The 20,631-nt window shown below is 39.7% G+C and overlaps 1 protein-coding gene across 1 annotated transcript in view; it reads right to left on the reverse strand.

Moving 5' to 3' along the window:
* NEK9 (NIMA related kinase 9) overlaps positions 1–20,631 on the reverse strand; it is a 1,697,515-nt gene that overhangs the window by 252,378 nt on the left and 1,424,506 nt on the right. The gene's annotated exons all lie outside the window — the stretch shown is intronic.

Genomic DNA, 20,631 nt, shown 5'->3' on the forward strand with positions numbered 1-20,631 from the left:
CTGTTGTTTGCTTACAGAGAGGTGCCCCAGGAATCCACAGGTTTTTCACCCTTTGAGTTGCTGTATGGGCATAAGGTGAGGGGACCTCTAAATTTGATATGAGATGAGTGAAAGGGTGTGTGTGAATCCCACAAGGAGTCTGTTGTGGCATATCTCCTAAACCTCAGCACAAGACTCAGGAAACTCATGGGCTTGGCCCAGGAGAAGCTGGCAGAAGCCCAACAGCAGCAAAATGTCTGGTATGATAGGAATGCTCGAGCTAGAGAGTATGCTCTAGTGCAGCAGGTAATGGTTCTCATTCCTGTCAGACACAACAAGCTGCAGGCAGCCTGGGAGGGACCCTACAAGGTAGTAAGCAAGGTCAGTGATGTTAACTACTTGGTAAAACTGCTAGGCAGGAAGCAGGGACACAAATTATACCATGTTAAAAGGCTGAAACCTTACCATGGTAGGGAGGCCCTTGTGCTGATTATTTGCAGTGGATGGCAGGAGGTGTCTGAGTGGGATCTGGTGACTGATCTCCTCCATGAGGTTCGAACTGACACCTCAGTAAAAGGGGTAGCAATGTACCAGCAGTTATCCCCTACCCAGGTTCAAGAAATTCGAGCAGTGTTACAGGAGTTTGGGGGCATGTTCACTGCGAACCCAGGGTGCACCCACCTGGTGCAGCATCATGTGTATACAGGACCCCCAAGGCCTAATAAACAGGCCCCTTATAGAGTGCCTGAGAGAGTCAGACTCTGAGGGAGGAGATACAGGAAATGTTGGAACTAGAGGTAACTCAAAAGTCCAGCAGTCCCTGGGCCTCTCCAGTGGTGCTTGTACCCAAGATGGATGGCAGCACCAGGTTCTGTGTGGACTACAAGAAATTAAATAGTCACACAGAGTCAAATGCTTACCCCATTCCTAGGACAGATAAAGCCCTAGAGCAAATGGGTGGGGATAAGTATCTTACCACCACTGATCTTACCAAGGGTTACTGGCAGGTGCCCTTGACTCCCAGTGCTAGAGAGGTCTGCCTTTGTGACTCCTTTTGGATTGTATGAATTCACGAAGATGCCCTTTGGGATGAAAAATGCCCTAGTAACTTTCCAGAGGCTGGCAGATTGTATTTTAGCACCATTCGAGAGGTAGATGGAATTAGAATTTAATGTGACAGAACAACAAAAATTGCATACCGGTTTTCTCAAAACTTACAGCCTTCTTCAGTGCATAAGCTCACATGAATCCATTACACATTTAAATAGTATTACATTAAGCCATATTCAAAGCTGATTGGTATATGCCAGAATTAACTTAATTCATTAAGGCCGGGCTTAAACAGAGCCCCCAGCCTGACAATCCAATCAGATTCTTTATTATTTAGTATAGAATGACAACCTGCTTTGTTAGATTTATGTCTTTGGATTTTTGTCAATGATTGTGTGGTATATCTCAGTCATAGGCTCCAACCCAGGGAGGAATGCTATGCAGCTGTAGAAAAGGAATGCCTAGCCATAGTGTGGGCACCGCAGAAACTTCAGCCTTATCTGTATGGAAGGAAATTCACTGTAGTTACAGACCACAATCCCTTAACATGGCTATATTGAGCCAGCCAGCAAAATGCCACTGGAGCCTAGGGTTGCAAGCATATGATACAACAGTGCATCACCGCAGTGGGGTTAGCAATACCATTGCAGATGGGCTCTCAAGACAGGGAATGGGGTAAGGTATTCCCAGATAGGCTCAACCCTCTCAAGGAACTTTTCTGAAGGGGCACTTCAAAAACTACCCTGAGTTTTCAGGGAGGAGAGAAATGTGACACTGCCAGCCCAGCTATCTGGACTTTTGTAAATAATTCTCTGTCATTTGTGAATACTGATATGATTTATATAGAACCGTATGTTATGTACTGAGGTTCTAGAATGTAACCAAGCATACCCTGCTGGAACATGGAAGATTAACTTACAAAACTTCAAGAAAATAAGTTGAAATTAAGTGCTTTATGATGTGCTATAAAAGTTAGTTTCAATGCAGCAAGCAGACACAATGTCTAGAGTTAGAAGTTTTTCTATTGTCTGAAATGAAATGTAATGACTAGGTTTAAAATGTAAAGTGTTTGATTGCTTTATGACTTCCTAGCAGCTACACAGTTATGCAAAATATGCACTTCTCACACAGAAAAGTTAAAATTCTGTTAGCATCTGTTTAGCCTGGGAACTGAAGTTAGGTGACAGAGAGTGATGTCATCCAAGCTAACCCTAATGTTTATTATTAATTTAAGAACTTTCTCAGGGAGAGACTGAGCATTTTGTATCTTGTCTTGGACCTAGAAACATCCACTCAGCACTTCTGCCTGCATGTTGTCTATAAGTAAGACTTGGGGCACAGTATCTCTCTTAGCTATAGATATGAATATAGTAAAGATTAGTTTAGATGTTTTTGCATTTACTTGAGACTGTCCTGCATTATTGTTTTAAAATATTTCCTGTGATTTTATACTCTGAAGTAAATGTGTTTGTTTTCTGAATATTGTCTTCTTTTATTAATTATTAAATATATGTAAACATATCTTTGTGGCTGATATTTGCGAGACATATTTAAGCTCTTACAGTACTTGCATTTGTATTTGGTGACACTATACAGGCCACTCCTAAATAGCCTTGCTCTTGGTCAGACTACCATTTGGATAATAGTAACATTACACAGTAGGATTGGACTCTCTTTGTTAAGGGCCTTAAGTAGCTGATAAAGAGTTGGCTGGTAGCAGCTGGTACTACCTTACAGTCTCGGCAGAAGGGGGCATAGCTAGTGAACCTGTGCCAGCCTTTCCCAGGTGTGTGTTTGTATATAAATCAAATCTCAAAGTGTGTGTGTGTGTGTGTGTGTGTGTGTGTGTGTGTGTGTCAGCTACTTGGGCAGGGACACAAAGCACTGGTTGGACAAAGAGGGTGCTGGAGGTCTTAGCTTGGCCACTCGGCTGAGATCTCAACCCTATAAATGTGCCAGTGGGGAGTCATATTGGGGATCTGGAGGAAGAGGGAGAAACCAGCTCCAGACTGACTCTGATATTTGTGTGCTCTTAAGGGAACTTGTACTTTACTCTGTGTGTACTTGTCATCCTCCCAATGTGTACATCTCTCACTGTTGCCAGTGGTGAGGATTGAGGCTCCTTGATTACTGGGCCAGTGCAGGGGTGTCACATGAGACTATACTTAAAGAAGGACTGGTTGGCTCTACTGTTCTATTTCATATATAGTCATTCTCTAACTGATTATATGACAATTTAATTAATTCCAGTGGTCCTCTTTTTACCTGATACCCAACAAAACTGATCCTTTATAGCTTTTTGTAACCAACTCAGAACAAGATATTAAGCTCTGTTAAGAGTATTGTGTAGGCATCAGTATTATTTAAGGTGGATGCTTGACCTGCCACAGTTGTATTTAACAGTTTATGTAAACCACTGTTATTGCAGCTAGACAGTTATTGCTCTGTTTTTTAATTATTAATGTAAGAATATGCAAACATTAAATGAATTGAAAAGCAATGACCATTTTGTGAGTTTCTAATGCCAAACGACCTCTGAGTTTGCCTTCTGGCAATTGTGCTTTAAGTCCTGTAGCCTTTTTAACCTTTGTTCCTCAACTAATTGTATATCAACTGTATCTTGGTTTTATTCACATATCACTATTTCCTTTACCTAATTTGAATTTTTTCCTCTGCTTATTCTTATTTTTAGCCAAACCCTCACTGTCTTACTTTGACTATCACTTTCCCTCAACTATTACACTGAAGTGGCATCAATCAAACCATCACTGTCCAGGAAACAATATCCAAGAATGAGGTTTACCCTAATAAGGACCATGATATATATATATATATATATATATATATATATATATATATATATATATATATATATATAGAGAGAGAGACATATTAACACTGTATATTACTTAACTGTCATGTCTAACACAGCTATCCTATTCCTCTGTCATAAATAGTGCAGGGTCTCCTGTAGAAAACATACACTCCCACTAGAACCAGCAAGTTCCCTGGTAATTTTCTTTATACTGGAAGACGTGGCCTTCTCTCGACCTCCCATCCTTCTTGTCTATTCTGTTTTATATACCCACTGCAAAAGTCCTCCCCACTTTACCTGCCTTACCATAATTTACCTTACTTGTTCTTTGCTGCAGTATAAATCTGTCTTCCCATATAACTTCCAATACGTTTACTGTCTGTAACATGTACATTGTGACCTTTCCCTTACTGAAACACAATAAAAATAATAAAATGCAAGCAGAAAATTATAATTCAAAATGGAAAGGGATGATGATGAAACAGGGGGGAAGCTCAAGAAACAAGGAAAGACTGGGATTTTGGATACAGGCCTTTATGGAGAATAACAATAATAATACAAATTACAAAGACAAAATGATCAATTTCAACAAATGGATAAGCTTCTGGTGTCATTCTAAGGGGATCCAGTGTCTGTCTGCCTGGGATGACATGATAGACAAGCCTCGCTGTTTTGCCAGAGATGGGTTGCACCTGTCACCCTTAGGTTTTCGAATACTGGCCAAGGCTCTTGCCGTCCCCATAGTGCCTTTTTTAGGCAAGGCTCAAAGGACAAACCAACCACCATAACCAGCACAGGTAACCAAAAACTAAGGGTAATACTACTCAACGCCAGAAGTCTCAACCTCAAAATGCACACACTCGAGGCTCTCCTCAGCATGGAGAAAATCGATGTTTGTGCAGTGATGGAAACCTGGTTCAAGGCTCAAGAGAGCACCCCAGCACTGCCAGGTTACAATTCGTATCATGCCTTCTGGCCTCAGTTACCAGATCACAGTACAAAGGGCGGAGGTGTATCCATATTCATCAAGGATACCCATATCTCCAGGTTAGTAGCACAGAATGATGCCCCAGAGATCATCCATGCGCAACTATCAGCAGGCAAAACCACATTTCAAGTCGTAGCCGGTTATAGATCGCCCACCATGTCCCAAGATGCTCACTCTGCATTCCTTGAGACATTGGAAAATATAAAGGTCCTACCCAACACCATAATCTTGGGTGATTTCAACTACCCTGGTATAGACTGGGTGAACTACCAATGTTCCAACTCCTATGCTCAGCAATTCATAGAATTTATAAATTCAAATGCCCTTGAACAACTAGTATGTTCCCCTACTAGAGGGGACAACATATTGGATTTAATCATCACAAATATGGGCGCCCATTGTACCACACCCGTTATCACTCCCTCCTTGGTCAGATCCGACCACAAACTGATAACCCTGGATATCCTCACCCCTCCATCTCCCCCAGTCAAAGAAACCATAGTCAAAAACCTTTCCAAAGCAAACTTCAAACTACTTGCATCCAAAGTGGAAAGCTTCACTATTCCCTTGCAGAAGGATAATGATATCCAGGATGCGGAATCCTACACCAAGGCACTCTATATGCATCTTCAGGATTGCATGGACCGTGCTATCCCAAATAAAACCAAGACTCCTTCCTCAAGCAAGAAGAAACCAGTCTGGTGGACCCCGGCCATAAGCAAACTTTACAATAAAAGGAGAAGACTTATACAAAAAAAGGCCAAATCTCAAGTAGAAAAATCATCCCTGATCAGCATTAGTAAGAAATTGAGGGCCCTCATCAAGTCAACTAAAGCTAATTTTGAAAAGAAAGTTGCCAAGGATGCCAAGGATAACCATAAGGTCTTCTATGGCTACGTCAAAAACCTAAATGGCAACGCTCAGGTCTGTTCTGAGCTAGTACAAAATGGAACAAAATACACTGACCCTTCTGACATTGCCAACATCTTGGCTGACAGGTTCAGTGCAACCCCCCCCCCCACCACCACCACCTACAGGGCTTATTACCATTCCAGGGGATTGTGTAAGTCCAATTATTACTGATACGTTGGCTAACAAGGCTCTATCTAAAGCTGAAAACACTGCCTCCATGGGACCAGATGGTGTCCCAGGCTGTGTCATACGCGAGCTCCAAAAGGAATAAACCCCGCATCTTAATACCCTGTTCAGTCTCAGCCTCCCACAGGATATGTGCCCATAGAATGGCGCACAGCAACAGTGGTCCCGCTACACAAGGGTGGGGCCACAACTGATCCTGGGAACTACTGACCAATAAGCCTGACCAGTCTGATCTGTAAGGCTATGGAGCGAATCATTATGGAACTCATAAATGGAGAGATTGGGAACCTCCAGTTGCTGGACCCACCACAGTTCGGCTTCGTCAAGGGCAGATCATGCTTCCTGAACCTGGTGGATTTCTTTGAGACAGTTACTCAGGCTATAGATAAGGGAAAGGAGGTACACACGGCTTACCTTGACCTTGCTAAAGTATTTGACACCATTCCCCATTCAGGTATTATTGATAAGCTCACCAGCCTGGGCATAATCCCTTACATCACAAGATGGATCGCAAATTGGCTCTCAGACAGATCCCATAAAATAAGAATAGTGGGATCTATGTCCGAATCCAGACCAGTAACGAGTGGTGTACCTCAGGGCTCTGTCCTGGGGCCCCTCCTGTTTGGCATATATATCTCAGAAGTACAGGCAAGCACGGAAGGGCTGTGGCTGACTAAGTTTGCGGACGACTGCAAACTGGATGCTATAATAGAGTCGCCGGCAGACATGGAGATCCTCCAGAAGGGTCTAAATGAGACTGATGCATGGTGTCAAAGCCATGGTCTCAAGCTAAATGCAAAAAATGTGTAGTAATCCCCTTTGGAAAAAACAGAGTACCCGCAAACTACAACATAGGCGGTAATCCCCTGAAATCTGAAGAAGAAATAAGGGATCTAGGGACCCAAGTAGATAGTCAGCTTTCCTTTGATAACCATGTTGCCAAAGTGGTTAGAAAATCCTTCTATGTGACCCATCTGATCACAAAAGGGTTCGCATCAAGATCTAAGGATGTAATGGTGCCCCTCTACTCTTCCCTCATCAGACCCATTATTGAGTACAATGCACCAATTGGAATGTACCTGGCTAGACATCTCCAGCAGCTGGAGAGACCACAGAGGTACCTAACCAAGAGGATTACTGGCCTCAAACAGTTGCCCTATGCAGCACGATTGAAAAAGCTAAGACTGTTCTCTGTTGCATATCGCTTTCTCAGAGGTGATCTCTGTCTAATGTACAGTGCCATGTCCAACCCAGAATTGTTGGACATGCTCCATCTTAGCAAAACCAAATCTACTCGAGCTACACGCTCTAGGGATATAAACCTCAACACAACAATGAATAGAACATGCTGGAGGGATAGATTCCCTTCGCAGAGACTTCCCTTACTATGGAACAGGGTCCCGATCTACATAAGACAGAGCCCCTCACTATCACTCTTCAAGAGGAACCTTGATGAGTGGATGGGTAACAGAAAGTTCACACCGGGGATCACACCAACAGCACTACTAGATAGGGGCCAAGGGTACTAGCTGCTAGTACAAGGGTCTAGGGAACTACTAAAGGGGCGGTGAATACCGCACAATGTGGCTGGGCTAATATATGCCTTCGGGCAGATAGCCCAGTACCAACCTATGAACTATATCTACAAAGTAGCAGAAAGTATTCTAAGAACTAAGTCAACATGGGAATGGAAAAAGAAGATTCTGCTGATAGGGATGACCGCAATTCAGGATATAGACAACAGTCAAGAGGGGGTTGGAACTTATTAAAGAAAACTGAGTATAGTCAAAGAGAAAGAAATAGGGGGGTCTTAAATGAAAGAGTAGCACTGGTAGAGTTTTTAGTAGAATCTAGAACAGAAGCTGTCATTAAAAAAGGAATAATTAGTACAGCATATAAAATATTGCATGATAACTATAAGAATCAATCAGAAGTTAGAAAGGATTGGGAAGAGACTGGATAAGCAATTCACAAAGAAACAATGGGAGTATATATGTATGTCTCCCAAACATGCAACAAAATCTAGAAGATTTAGGATTTTTGCTTGGAAATGTTTACACAGACATTTTTACACCCCAAGTAGACTCCATAGAATTTTTCATCAGGTAGACAACAAATGTTGGAAGTGTGACAGGGAAGAAAGAGGTAATTTGGAACATATTTTCTGGGATTGAGGTGAGTTGGCAGACTTCAAGGATACCATGCAGGGTGTACTATCGGAGATGCTGGGTGGGCAGATTGGTGTGATGAGGGAGATGATTCTTCTGAGCTATGATAAAGAATCGGAATTGTCTAGACATGGTAAGGCCTTGTTGTGTCTAATTATGGTGGCTGCCAAAAAAAGCAATTACTAGAAAATGGAAATCAGAATCTAAACCAACTACAGTAGAAGTAGTGAATATATTAACAGAGATAAAACAACTGGAACTGTAATCTTTAGAACAGGATAGGAGCAAACTACACAGGAAAAAAATGGGAATTATGGGAACAATACATACAGGGGAGGAATGAGGTTTACAAGAAGGCAGGACTTGAATGAGCTATGCAATGACTGAAAATGATTGGGTAGATTACAACTGATGTATAATGTTTGCAACTGGGAGTGTGTCAGTATGGTTTGTGATGTAAAATACTTGCAACTAGGATTGTGTTGGTGTGGATTGTTTTCATTTATATAATAAATATATAAAAGATTGATTCACTTCAGAATCTCGAAATTGCGAAACATCGAATTTCATATGATCGAGACCATATGACCAACCCATATAAGGTAAAATTTCAATTTAATACTAACATATCTAAACCCTCACTAGTATATGCATACTGTAAAACGATCATATAATGCAGCAATGTCCACCCAAACCTGTGTAACAATATCTACTAAACATTTCCATGAATATTCAAAGTATAGTAAACAAAGTCTCTGAATTTCATTCCTGGATCACTCATTACTCTCCATACATTATTATTCTCATAGAAACTTGGCTTAAACTACATAAAAAACTCTGAAATTCTCCCCCCTTGCTAGACTATCATCTGCTCTGACAGATTAAATAAAAAAGTGGTGGTGTAGCAAATAACTATCTCTCTCTCTCTCCTATTTCTCTACCTAAATTCCTCTTGGCTGAGATCCTTGTCTCTCGCTGTAAATTAAATGAGCATAAAACACTATGTATAACTGTCCTGTATATTCCCCCAGGACACATCCCTATTTTTGGAAGACATCCTACACTGGGTATCTAGTTCCATTTTTCATGAAATAATAATTCTTGGTGATGTCAATATTCACTGGCAAACCTTCACAGCATACTATCCTTCCCTCTGGACTGAATCCTAGTTTCAAATCCAAACATTTATGACTCTCCAAAAACCCTCCCTGACTCCTTAGTGATCATCATCCCACCTATGTTCAGAGAATATCAACTCACCATATGAAACAACACCTTTATAAAGACTGCAGTAACCTCTCAAGTTTTGATTCCAAGATCTTTAACAACATCTTTAATAAAATTAATTTGTCCAGTCTGTATTCCCTACTACTAGATAATGCTGTTCTAAAATTTAATACAATATTTATTGACATACTCAGTAGTCTTGCTCCTATAAGAAAAAAAAGAAAGTTAAATTCACCCAATCACCCTGGCTATCCCCTTCCAGTAGACAATTTATGTTTAACAGAGATAAAGCATGGAGAAATTGGTGAAAATACAAACCTCAAGCTCACCTACAGACTTACAAACAACTTCAAAACATGACAAAAAACAAGTTACTGCTGATAAGAAATATTACTTCAACCCACAGGATAACCAACCCCCCCCCAAAAAAAAAAAAAAACATTTTTGGTGCACTATCAAGAAAATATTAAACCCTGGAACTCCTAATACCCATAACCCTTGTCCAGACATCTCACTCTTACAAACTGTTTCTAAATTTAACTCCCACTTTATAGACTCAATAGCCACCCTCACCCAAAACTCCCTACAGAATCCTTCCATCCTTGACAAACCTCAAAGCTCTAACAATGCCATTTTCAACTTAAAATCTCTCTACTTACTACATTACAATTTATTATACAAACTTAAGCCCTGTTTAGCCTCTGTAGACAATCTCCCATATGAATATCTAAAGATTGCTGACCCCTCTATTGCCTGCCCAATCTGCAATATTGTTCAGTCGATCCATTCGTGAGTCATATCTCCCATCTCTCTGGAAAAAAATTCACATTATTCCTCTTCATAAAAGGGAGAACTCCAATGACATAAACTTCAGATCAATTGGAATTTTTTCCCCTTTCCAAGGTCTTACAAAAATGTATTCATAAACAACTTTTACAATACTTCTCCAAGGTAATCTATTAACCTCTACCCAATACCGACGCTTTAGCCCAGATCACAGCACAACTGCCCTTGTTGTGTTTTTGGACCATGTCATTAAAACCAATTTTCCAAAGCATGTCATTAAAGCCACGTTTCTTCCCTCTTTTTAAATCTCTCTAAAACTTTCAATACACTCTCACATACGAAATTACTCTCAAAATGCCGGCTTTGGGATTTTCCATACAACAGTCACTTGGTTCTCTAGCTGCAATCAGTTAAATGGCTCTCTGCTTACTCGTCTTTTCTCCCAGTTAATACGTGTCCCACAAGGCTGTGTACTTGGCCCTCTCTTTTTTAACATATTTATAAATGATCTACATACATCCTCACAAAAAGCTACACTTATACAATATGCAGATAATTCCACTGTCATTTGCTCATCTAATAGTCCTTCCCAGTTGCAATCCATCACTCAGGAAGCTTTCAACTCTACTGAAAACTGGCTCAGTGAAATCAAATTTTCTTACAGCCAAATAAAACAAAACTGTCCTTATTTCTCCATAAATCTCAAATACATATAAAAGATACCTTCAAAATATCCTCTCAACAATATTGAAATTGAAGTTGTACGTCACACAAAGCTACTTGGTGCCATAATAGATGAGCAACTGAAATGTTATCTTCATATTCAAAAGTGCATACAAACAACATACCAAAAACTGGGCATGCTCTATAGATCAAAAAGATTCCTTACCAACTCAAGAGTTACTCTAGTCAAAACATACTGCCTTCCTTCACTACTATATACTTCACACATTTTCACCAACATTCAGATCTCCCTAAGATCAAAACTTAAGTTTTGCTACAAGAAAGTAGCTAGATGTGCAGCCACTCATACAGCTCTCACCACTGCTCAGTCCTCAGATATTTAAACTGGTTTGAGTCACCTCTCTACCTCAAGTTCACCCAACTCCGCCTTGCTCATAAAATGGTATAAAATCTTCATCCTGCCCAGCAACCAGCACCATTCTTAATCATTACCTCCTTAATCACCCTCTTTGCTTATCTGAGATACTCTTCCTTGAAATCCATAAACCAAAAAAATCCTTCAGCCACTGCCTATATTCCTACTCAGTAGCTAAGGTCTGGAGCAGTATTCCTGCAGACATCAGAGCAATGCCACGTAGTCACATAGTTAAACAATCTCTAAAAAGATTTCTCCTTAACTCCTGGCTCTGTACATGATTTACAACAGGCTGACACTACCTGTTACTCCTTCTTTAGATCAGTGTACATATCTATAAGAAACCTCCTGTGGGCATGTACAAGTGTATTGATTACTCAGCATGTGCAGGGACAGAGTGCCATTTTGTAGTAAGCTGCTGAGATGCAAGCATGTATGTGTGCAAGCTTTGTTAATGAGTTTGTTTATATTTACTGATGCAGTTATCCATCCTGATGTGTTTCTATATAATAAAGCATCTTAAATTAACTACTCCACCTGCTTGACTTCTAAGTTTAGAGGGACGAGTGACATGCTGCCGGAGGTGGGATGTCTGAAAAGGACATGGTGTCAGAAACAGGATATCTAATGGCCAGAAAGAACTCCAGTTTCTCCAATTTGACTTCAAGAGGCATTCAGCTACATTTGGAGTTACATACAGGAGTGGAATGTCTCTTGCAGTATGTATGGTTTGCGAAAAAGGTCAGAGGCTAATTTCTAATGTTAAAACTTGCTCGAACTATTTCTTATTCACAGAATATGAAACGAAGCATACAGACCACATTGTTTTGCTAAACATGTACTTTTTCATATTGACTGAGGCTATCCAGGTTGTCAGAAGTGTGTAGAGTGTTCGCATGTTTGTACAGTGTTATAGTAAAGTTATTTCGCAAATAAAGCCATTTCAGAGCATATTTCCCAAGTGCAGTATTTCAGAGAGTTACTGTGCATTTGTGTGTTACTGCAAGCTGCAGAGAGGCAACCTATTTGTACATAATTACAAGGGTCATATTTTTAGTGTATGCACAAACACACATAATTTGATGGCATGGCTGAAGGATTTGACAAACAAGGTCCAGTAGTGTTTGATGATAATATTGCTGAGAACTGGAGAGTGTTTGAGCAAGAGTACGACATTTTCATACAAGCTGCAATTTCTGATAAAGATGAATGTACAAAGGCATTTAGTCTACTTAATGTAGCTGGGTCAGAAGCCATAGAAAGGGAATGCTCATTTGTGTATGCACCTGCTATGCTGGAGAAGGGGAAAAATGTCATACTGTTGTACAGGCCAAGTCAAGGAAGGACCCAGAGTACTTAAAACGTAAATTCAGAGAAATGTGTAACCTCCAGATAAATGTTACAATGGAGAGACACTTATTTTACAAAAGGGATCAAAAGCCAGGTGAAACTTTTGCTGCATATATAACTGACTTGAAAAATAAAGCTAAAACGTGCAGATTTGGTGATTTAAGAGATGAGTTGATAAAGGACAGACTTATGTGTGGTATTAAAGATGATGCTGTGAGAAAGATTTTGCTTCGTGACAGTGATTTAACTTTGAATAAGGCCAATGAGATATGTCAAATATATAAGCTCACAGAAAAGCACACAAATATGCTTACACATGAGAATAGCTTTAGAAGTTACTGCAGCAAAGCTCACGTAGATAGCATGCAGCACATGGTTACGAGAGACAAGCCCAAGCACATGGCAGCTATGGGGTTTACCCAGAGCTTTCTAGCAAGTTCCAGAGTTTGTACAGCCTCAGTAAAGCATAAGAGAGTGTCAGCAAACTCAAAACATGGGCCCCACCCTAATTTCACTGTTAACTGTTGTAACTGTGGTAATAATCATGAATCTAAAAGAGAAAAATGCTTAGCTTTTGGTTAACAATGCCACAACTGCAATAAATGGAATAATTTCAAAAGGTTTTGTAAATCAAAAGGTGTACATTCTTTTATTAAAACGGATCATTTTAAGAAACGAGTTGATCAATTACACAGCAGTAATGTGGGACCTCCTACTTTTTATGGTGACGGTGTGTCAGTGTTTAATGAGACGGTTAATGCAGTTGATTTATGGGCCAAGAATGAAGTATTTTGTACTGTTCAGATAAATGGCAAACCCATAGAGTTCAAAGATGATACTGGCTCAAAGTGTAATGTTATGTTTGCAGAAACATTTGCTAGAGTAAGTGCTGGTGAAAGGCTTGATTTGGCAAAGTGTGCGAAGCTTGTTGCTTATGGTGGTGAAAAGTTTCAAACTGAAGGCTCATTAATGCTTTCATGTTACTCTGCAGGTAGAAGTTACAACTTATTATTTTATGCGGTCAAGAGACACGTCCAGTCATCATTAGTCCTCAGAGATACTTTGAAAATGGGACTGCTTTCATTTAACAAGGAAGTTCACCATGTTAGCTTAAAAGAGCACTACTATAAGTTCGCCCAGCATATTTTTTCTGCTTATGCTGATATTTTCGAAGACAAACTAGGCAAGCTTCCAGTTGTGTATTACATGAAGTTAGACCCAGATGTCAGTCTAGTTGTCAGGCCAGCCAGAAAAGTTCAAATAGATATGCAGAACAGAGTCAAAGCCGAACTAGACAAAATGGTGTGACAAGGTGTGATTTGTCCAGCTGAAACTCCTACTGAGTGGGTATCTTCCGTGGAATATGTATTCACCCATGAGATTTGAACAAGGTACTGAAAAGACATCATCCAATGGGCACAGTCGAAGAAGCTGCAGCCTTTATGCCAAACACCACTGTTTTTTCTGTCTTAGATGCAGAGAGTTCATTTTGACAAATTTTGCTTGACAAGAAATCTACATTGCTCACTACCTTTAATACTCTGTTTTGAAGGTACAGATTTCTGAGAATGCCTTTTGGGATAAATTCTGCAAGTGAAGTCTTTCAATGTGCAATAGAGCAAATTTTTTCTGGGTAACCTTGTGCTATTTTAGTAGAAATACTGGTAGGAGGTAATGGTGAAGCTGAGCATTACAGAAACCTCAGAAAAGTTCTGGAAGGGCATGTCAAGTGAATCTTAAGCTGAATCCACAGAAATGCAAATTCAGGCTATGAGAAATCACTTACGTTGGTCATTTACTCACCAGTTCAGGCTTATGACCAGACCCGTCTAAACAAACAGCCATTATCGAGATGTCAGCTCCAAAGAGTGTTCAAGTCCTGCAACGTTTTCTTGTCATGGTTAACTACCTAGGCAAGTTCATTTCAGACTTGAGTAAAATATCCACACCACCCAGAGAGCTAACATGTAAAGATGTATCTTGGTCTTAGTTAGAACAGCACCAGAGAGCATCTGATGTCCTGAAACAGAGAACTGCCAGTACACCTCCTCTCAGATACTATGATGTACACAAGCCAGTTACTCTTTCATATGATGCCTCAAAATTTGGTCTTGGTGCAGTCATTCTACAACAGATCAACCTGTTGCTTATTCATTCAGAACACATAACCAAGCTGAAATGCAATATACTCAGATAGAGAAAGAGCTTTTGGCAACTGTGTTTGCATGTTCTAAACGCCATGCCTATGTGTATGGTAGACCTATCCAGATTGAGACAGATCATCAACCTCTAGTCAATATCTTGAGAAAGCCTATGTATACATCCCCAGCCAGACTGCAACGCATGATGCTGAGATTGCAAAAGTATAATTTCACTCTTGTCTACAAGAAAGGCAAACTTCTTTATCTTGCTGATACGTTGTCCAGATCACCCATGTCAACCACAGAACAATGAGAATAAGAAGCTTGATTTTGAAGTTATGGAAGTGAGAAATTTTTCTTCCACACATCTTGATGAGCTGAGAGATCACACAGCCGCAGATCCAGTTTTACAAAAGCTCAACAACTTTCTCAAGGAAGGATGGCCATCAAAGCAATCTAGTTTACCTCCAGAAGTGCAACCTTATTTTTTACACAGAGATGACATTTTGTCAGACAATGGCATCATCATGAAAGGTCCTAAAGTTATTGTTCCGAAGTCCTTGCACATTACTGTCTTACATCGAGATCACCCAGGAGCAAACTCTACCAAAAGAAGGGCGAGAGGACTAGTATTTTGGCCTTCTATGTCACAAGACATTGACAGAGTACTTTCATCTTGCACTGTATGTAATAGTACAAAGCCACACCAACAGAAAGAACCACTTCAGCTGAACCAGATGTGCGGATTTTCATGTACAACCCTGCACAAACTTATTTCTGACAATGGCACGCAGTTTATAAGCCAACAGTTCAAAAGACTTGCTGAAGAGTGGGAATTTACTCATGTCACGAGTAGCCCAAAGTATCCGCAGTCAAATGGTTTCACAGAATGTGCAGTCCAGAGTACAAAGCAGTTACCAGAGAAGTCGAAACGAGACAACAGTGATATTTTCCTGAATCTCTTGAATTTTAGAAACATTCCTTGTGATAAACATCTTGGTTCACCTGCTCAAAGACCTCTGTTGAGACAAACCACAACCACATTGGCGATTAGTAGTCAATTGTTGGTTCCATGTGTCAAGAACAACGGGTTAGTGAAAGCCAATCTGTTGAAGTGTTTAACCCAGAAGTCCTACTACGATAAGACCAGCAAACTGCTCAATCTATTACGAGAGGGAGAAGTGATAAGGATGCAAACGTCCAAAGGTTATGATCGGATTGGAGTCATGAAGAACATTTGCCCAGAGCCGAGATCATACATTGTGGAATCACAAGAAGCAGAATTTAGGTAGAAAAGGAGACATTTGATATCGGTGTCTGAGCCTATACCACAATACACAGCCTGTGATAAAGACTATCTCAGAGTGAGTTGTCCGGTGTCACAGTTCCAGATGAAATTTCAGAGAACATTCCTGTTCCTGTGATGAATCCTAAAGTTCCTGAGACGAGCTGTTCACTGAAACCTGTCCTTGTTGCTAAGTCCGGACCTGATGGTTATGTCACAAGATCTGTTCAAATCTCCAAACCATGTTCCAGATATACAGCGACTTGGACATCAATATTATGAACAACCTGTGCAGTGTGTTTATTTTTCTGATTGTCTATATTGATGCATGCCTAACTGCAATCTTATTTTGATAAAGGGGAATCTTTTCTTTAAGAGGGAAGATGTAGATCAGTGTACATTTCTCTAAGAAAACTCCTGTGAGCATGTACAAGTGTATTGATTACTGAGCACGTGCAGGGACAGAGTACCATTTTGTAGTAAGCTGTTGAGATGTACAGTGGATATAAAAAGTGTACACACCCATGTTAAAATGCCAGATCTTTGTGACATAAAAAAATGAGACTACAATAAATCATTTCAAAACTTTTCTCACCTTTAATGTGACCTACAACTTGCACAATTCAATAGAAAAACAAATCTGTTAGGGGAAAAATATAAAAAATAAAAAACGTACAATAAGCTGGTTGCATAAGTGTGCACACCCTTAAACTAATACTTTGTTGAAGCACCTTTTGATTTAATTACATCATTCAGTCTTCTTGGGTAGGAGTCTATCAGCATGGCACATCTTGACTTGGCAATATTTGCCCACTCTTCCTTCCAAAAGCAGCACAAATCTGTCAGATTGCAAGGGCATCTCTTGTACACAGCCCTCTTCAGGTCACCCCACAGATTTTCTACTGGATTTAGGTCTGAGCTCTGGCTGGACCATTCCAAAACTTTAATTTTCTTCTGGTGAAGCCATTATTTTGTTGATTTAGATGTATGCTTGGGGTCACGGTCATGTTGAAAGGTGAAATTCCTCTTCATCTTCAGCTTTTTAGCAGATGTCTGAAGGTTTTGGGCCAAAAGTGACTAGTATTTGGAACTGTTCATATTTCCCTCCACCTTGACTAAAGCCCTAGTTCCAGCTGAAGAAAAGCAACCCCAAAGCATGATACTGCCACCACCATGCTTCACTGTGGGGATGGTGTTCTTTTGGTGATGCGAAGTGTTGTTTTTTCACCAAACGTACCTTTTGGAATTGTAGCCAAAAAGTTCAACCTTTGTGTTATCACACCATAACACATTTTACCCACATGCTTTTGGGAGACTTGTATTGTTTTGCAAATTTTATCTGGGCCTGAATGTTTTTCTGTGTAAGAAAAGGCTTCCGTCTTGCAATCCTACCCCATAGGTCAGACATATGAAGAATACAGGAGATTGTTGTCATATGAAGTACACAACCAGTACTTGCCAGAAATTCCTGCATCTCCTTCAGTGTTGCTGTAAGTCTCTTGGCAGCCTCCCTGACCAGTTTTCATCTCGCCTTTTCATCAATTTTGGAGGGACATCCAGTTCTTTGCAATCTCACTGTTGTCCCATTTTTTCTCCACTTTTTGATGACTGTCTTCACTGTGTTCCATGGTATATCCAATGCTATGGAAATTTTTTTGGACCCTTCTCCTGACTGATACCCTTTCAATAATGAGATCCCTTTGATGCTTTGCAAGCATTCTGCGAACCATGGCTTTTGCTGTAGCAGGCAACTGAGTAAATGTCAGGAAAATACTATTAGGACAGCTGAAATTTACTTAAGGTTAATCAGAGTCTCTTTAATTGATGGCAGGTATGTACCCAAGAAGACTGAATGCTGTAATTAAATCAAAAGGTGCTTCAACAAAGTATTAGTTTAAGGGTGTGCACACATATACAACCAGCTTATTGTACTTTTTTTATTTTTTTATATTTTTTCCCCTAACAGATTTGTTTGTTTTTCAACTGAATTGTACAGGTTATAGGTCACATTAAAGGTGGGAAAAGTTTTGAAATGATTTATTGTGGTCTCATTTTTTTATATCACAAAAACCTGGCATTTTAACAGGGGTGTGTACGCTTTTTATATCCACTGTAAGCATGTATGTGTGTAAGCCCTATCTGTTAACTAGTTCATTTATATTTACTGATGTAGTTACCCATCCTGATGTGTTTCTATATAATAAAGAATCTTAAACAAACTACCCCGCCTGCTTGTCTTCTAAGTGTAGAGGGGGATAAGCGACACCTTCCTTCTCTTCATCCTTTCCCTCCACTCTCTTCTTCCTTCCTTCCTGCTCTTCTTTTTCCCCTTTCCTCCCTTCTCTTATTATCCAAAGAGCCAGTTACTTCTCCTATAGCTCCCTACTTAAACTCCATTTCCTAATCTTCCTCAACTGCAAAATTTCTTTCCTTTCTCTTAGTCTTTTGCACATATTTAAAATACTTAATATCTTTACCATTGGTTATCACTATTGATGGTACTTTACTAGGTGCTCCTGTGATTGCTGTTTAATATTTACTGTATGATTTTCTGATCTGACTTTATTTATCCTGCATATCGATTCTATTACTGCACTTCATGTGATAATATTATGTATTTTATTAATTGAACTATGTATGTTGGAGCTTTTCTCCCCAGGCCTATGCTGAAAATGGGATTCATGCCCATTCAGACTTTCCGGGTAAAAAATGCCAAATAAATAAAATAAATAATGAAAATTTGGAGAGGGATAGCAGTGTGGTTAATTATGAGACAAGGAAAGATACTAAGCAGCGAAAGGTTGGACTGCTGAGATGTCCTAATGCCTTAAGCCTTAGTTACGTCAATTACTCAGAATAGATCCACTCCTATAAACTCGGGGATTACTTCTGCACTTTCTTTATACAGATATACACTTTAGAAATGCACCAAAACTATTAATAATATTTCCGACTGGCACAATAACAGTACTGGAGGAAGGCAGTACTCACAGCCCAAGTTGTATTAGTGTCATGGTCAAATTATTATCAACACAGCTAGGAATGCATCATGTTCTTAACTGACCAGATCATATTACCTTTAGTTTGTGAGAGACATTTTCCAGTTAAATTGTCAACAACCTATCCTTCAATTATTGGTGATATTCACATAAGCCCAATTTTCCTTCAAAAATGTCTGATTTGGTGACTCTAAGAAGTTGAAAGGCATAAAGTACTGAAAGCCTGTAAAAATGACATAATTCAAGAAAAAATCTAAAGAGGGTACGAAAAAATTAAAGCAGATTAATTTAGAATTACTGTTTTATGTGCACAATTAATAACGTGGAAGGTATCTTTTACTACATTCTAAAGTAAAAAACTGATACTAGTTTAGATTTCTTTTAATTGATGAATTCATCCACCTGCTTGGTTATGCTCGAGATCTTTTTTACTGTTAAGATATTCAAAATGTACCAACAGACTGACTTAGATACTGGCTGGCTAATTTTTAATATCCGTAGTGTATGTTGTCTTTTTAACTGGGATGCAGCCTTAAATCTCAGTGCCCACTCACATCTTAACAGCTGCAGAGCTCTGGAAAAGTGGCCAGTGAAGGGGTAGTTGTATGTGGTTGTTTCCCCCATATGTCATGAAAACTACTACAACAGTGATCCTTATGAAGGACACCTACCTGGTACGCATGGAGAATGATAGAAGACTGGGAGTTGTGGGTGCAGCACTAGATTCTGTGCTGCAGATTTTCCAACTTAAGGGCTATGTATGTTCATTTATATACTCTACTGTCCTACTTCTTCACACTAGCATATACTATAACATGCAGACTGCACACAACATATTTCTGGGCTTCATCATGTAATCCCTGCCCTCTGAAAAGCCAGTAACTAGATAATTTATTTAGACCCTTTGAGAGATAACCTGGTTCATCTGCATTAAAAGCAGAATGTCTGATGAACTGGCCTGCTTGTACACTTACACACACACGTACACACGTACACACACACACACACACACACACACTTCTCTTCTTTGTATTGTTTTAAAGGAGATGTTCTTTTCTGGATGTCTTACAGCTGCTCCTGCTGCTACTACTACTACCACCCTTACTGGTAACCATTAGAAATATCAAGGCCAACTACAGTGAGTTCCGAAATACTGAGACTGAATAGCAGAAAGAATGGACTTGTATATACTAAGAATAAGATGACATTTCTCAGAATATTACCTTTTCTCTGAGGTAAGATGATCTCACAGTATGTGTATGTATACATACATATATATATATATATATATATATATATATATATATATATATATATCTGAGCGCAACAGAATCCTGAAAGCCCAAAATCCTGAAGAACAAAATCCTGAAAACACACAGGATACCAACATTTACTATATTCCAGCACAAGTACATACAGAAACATATTACCCTTCAACTATATGCAGGGGGGCAAGCCCTCCTGCGTCCCCCACACCACCTGCTACTTAAATATAACAACTCCAAGATTGCACTTCAGTACACCAAGTGCAATCTCGGAGTTGATATATTTAAGTAGCAGGCGGACTTGCCCCCCTGCTTATACTTGGAGAAGAGTAATATGGTTTGGGTTTTATTTGTTTCTGTATCCAAAACCATAACCATCGA

This window comes from Protopterus annectens, chromosome 6.part0, assembly GCF_019279795.1.
Source record: "Protopterus annectens isolate FY-2018-M chromosome 6.part0, PAN1.0, whole genome shotgun sequence".
Lineage (NCBI taxonomy): Eukaryota > Metazoa > Chordata > Ceratodontiformes > Protopteridae > Protopterus > Protopterus annectens.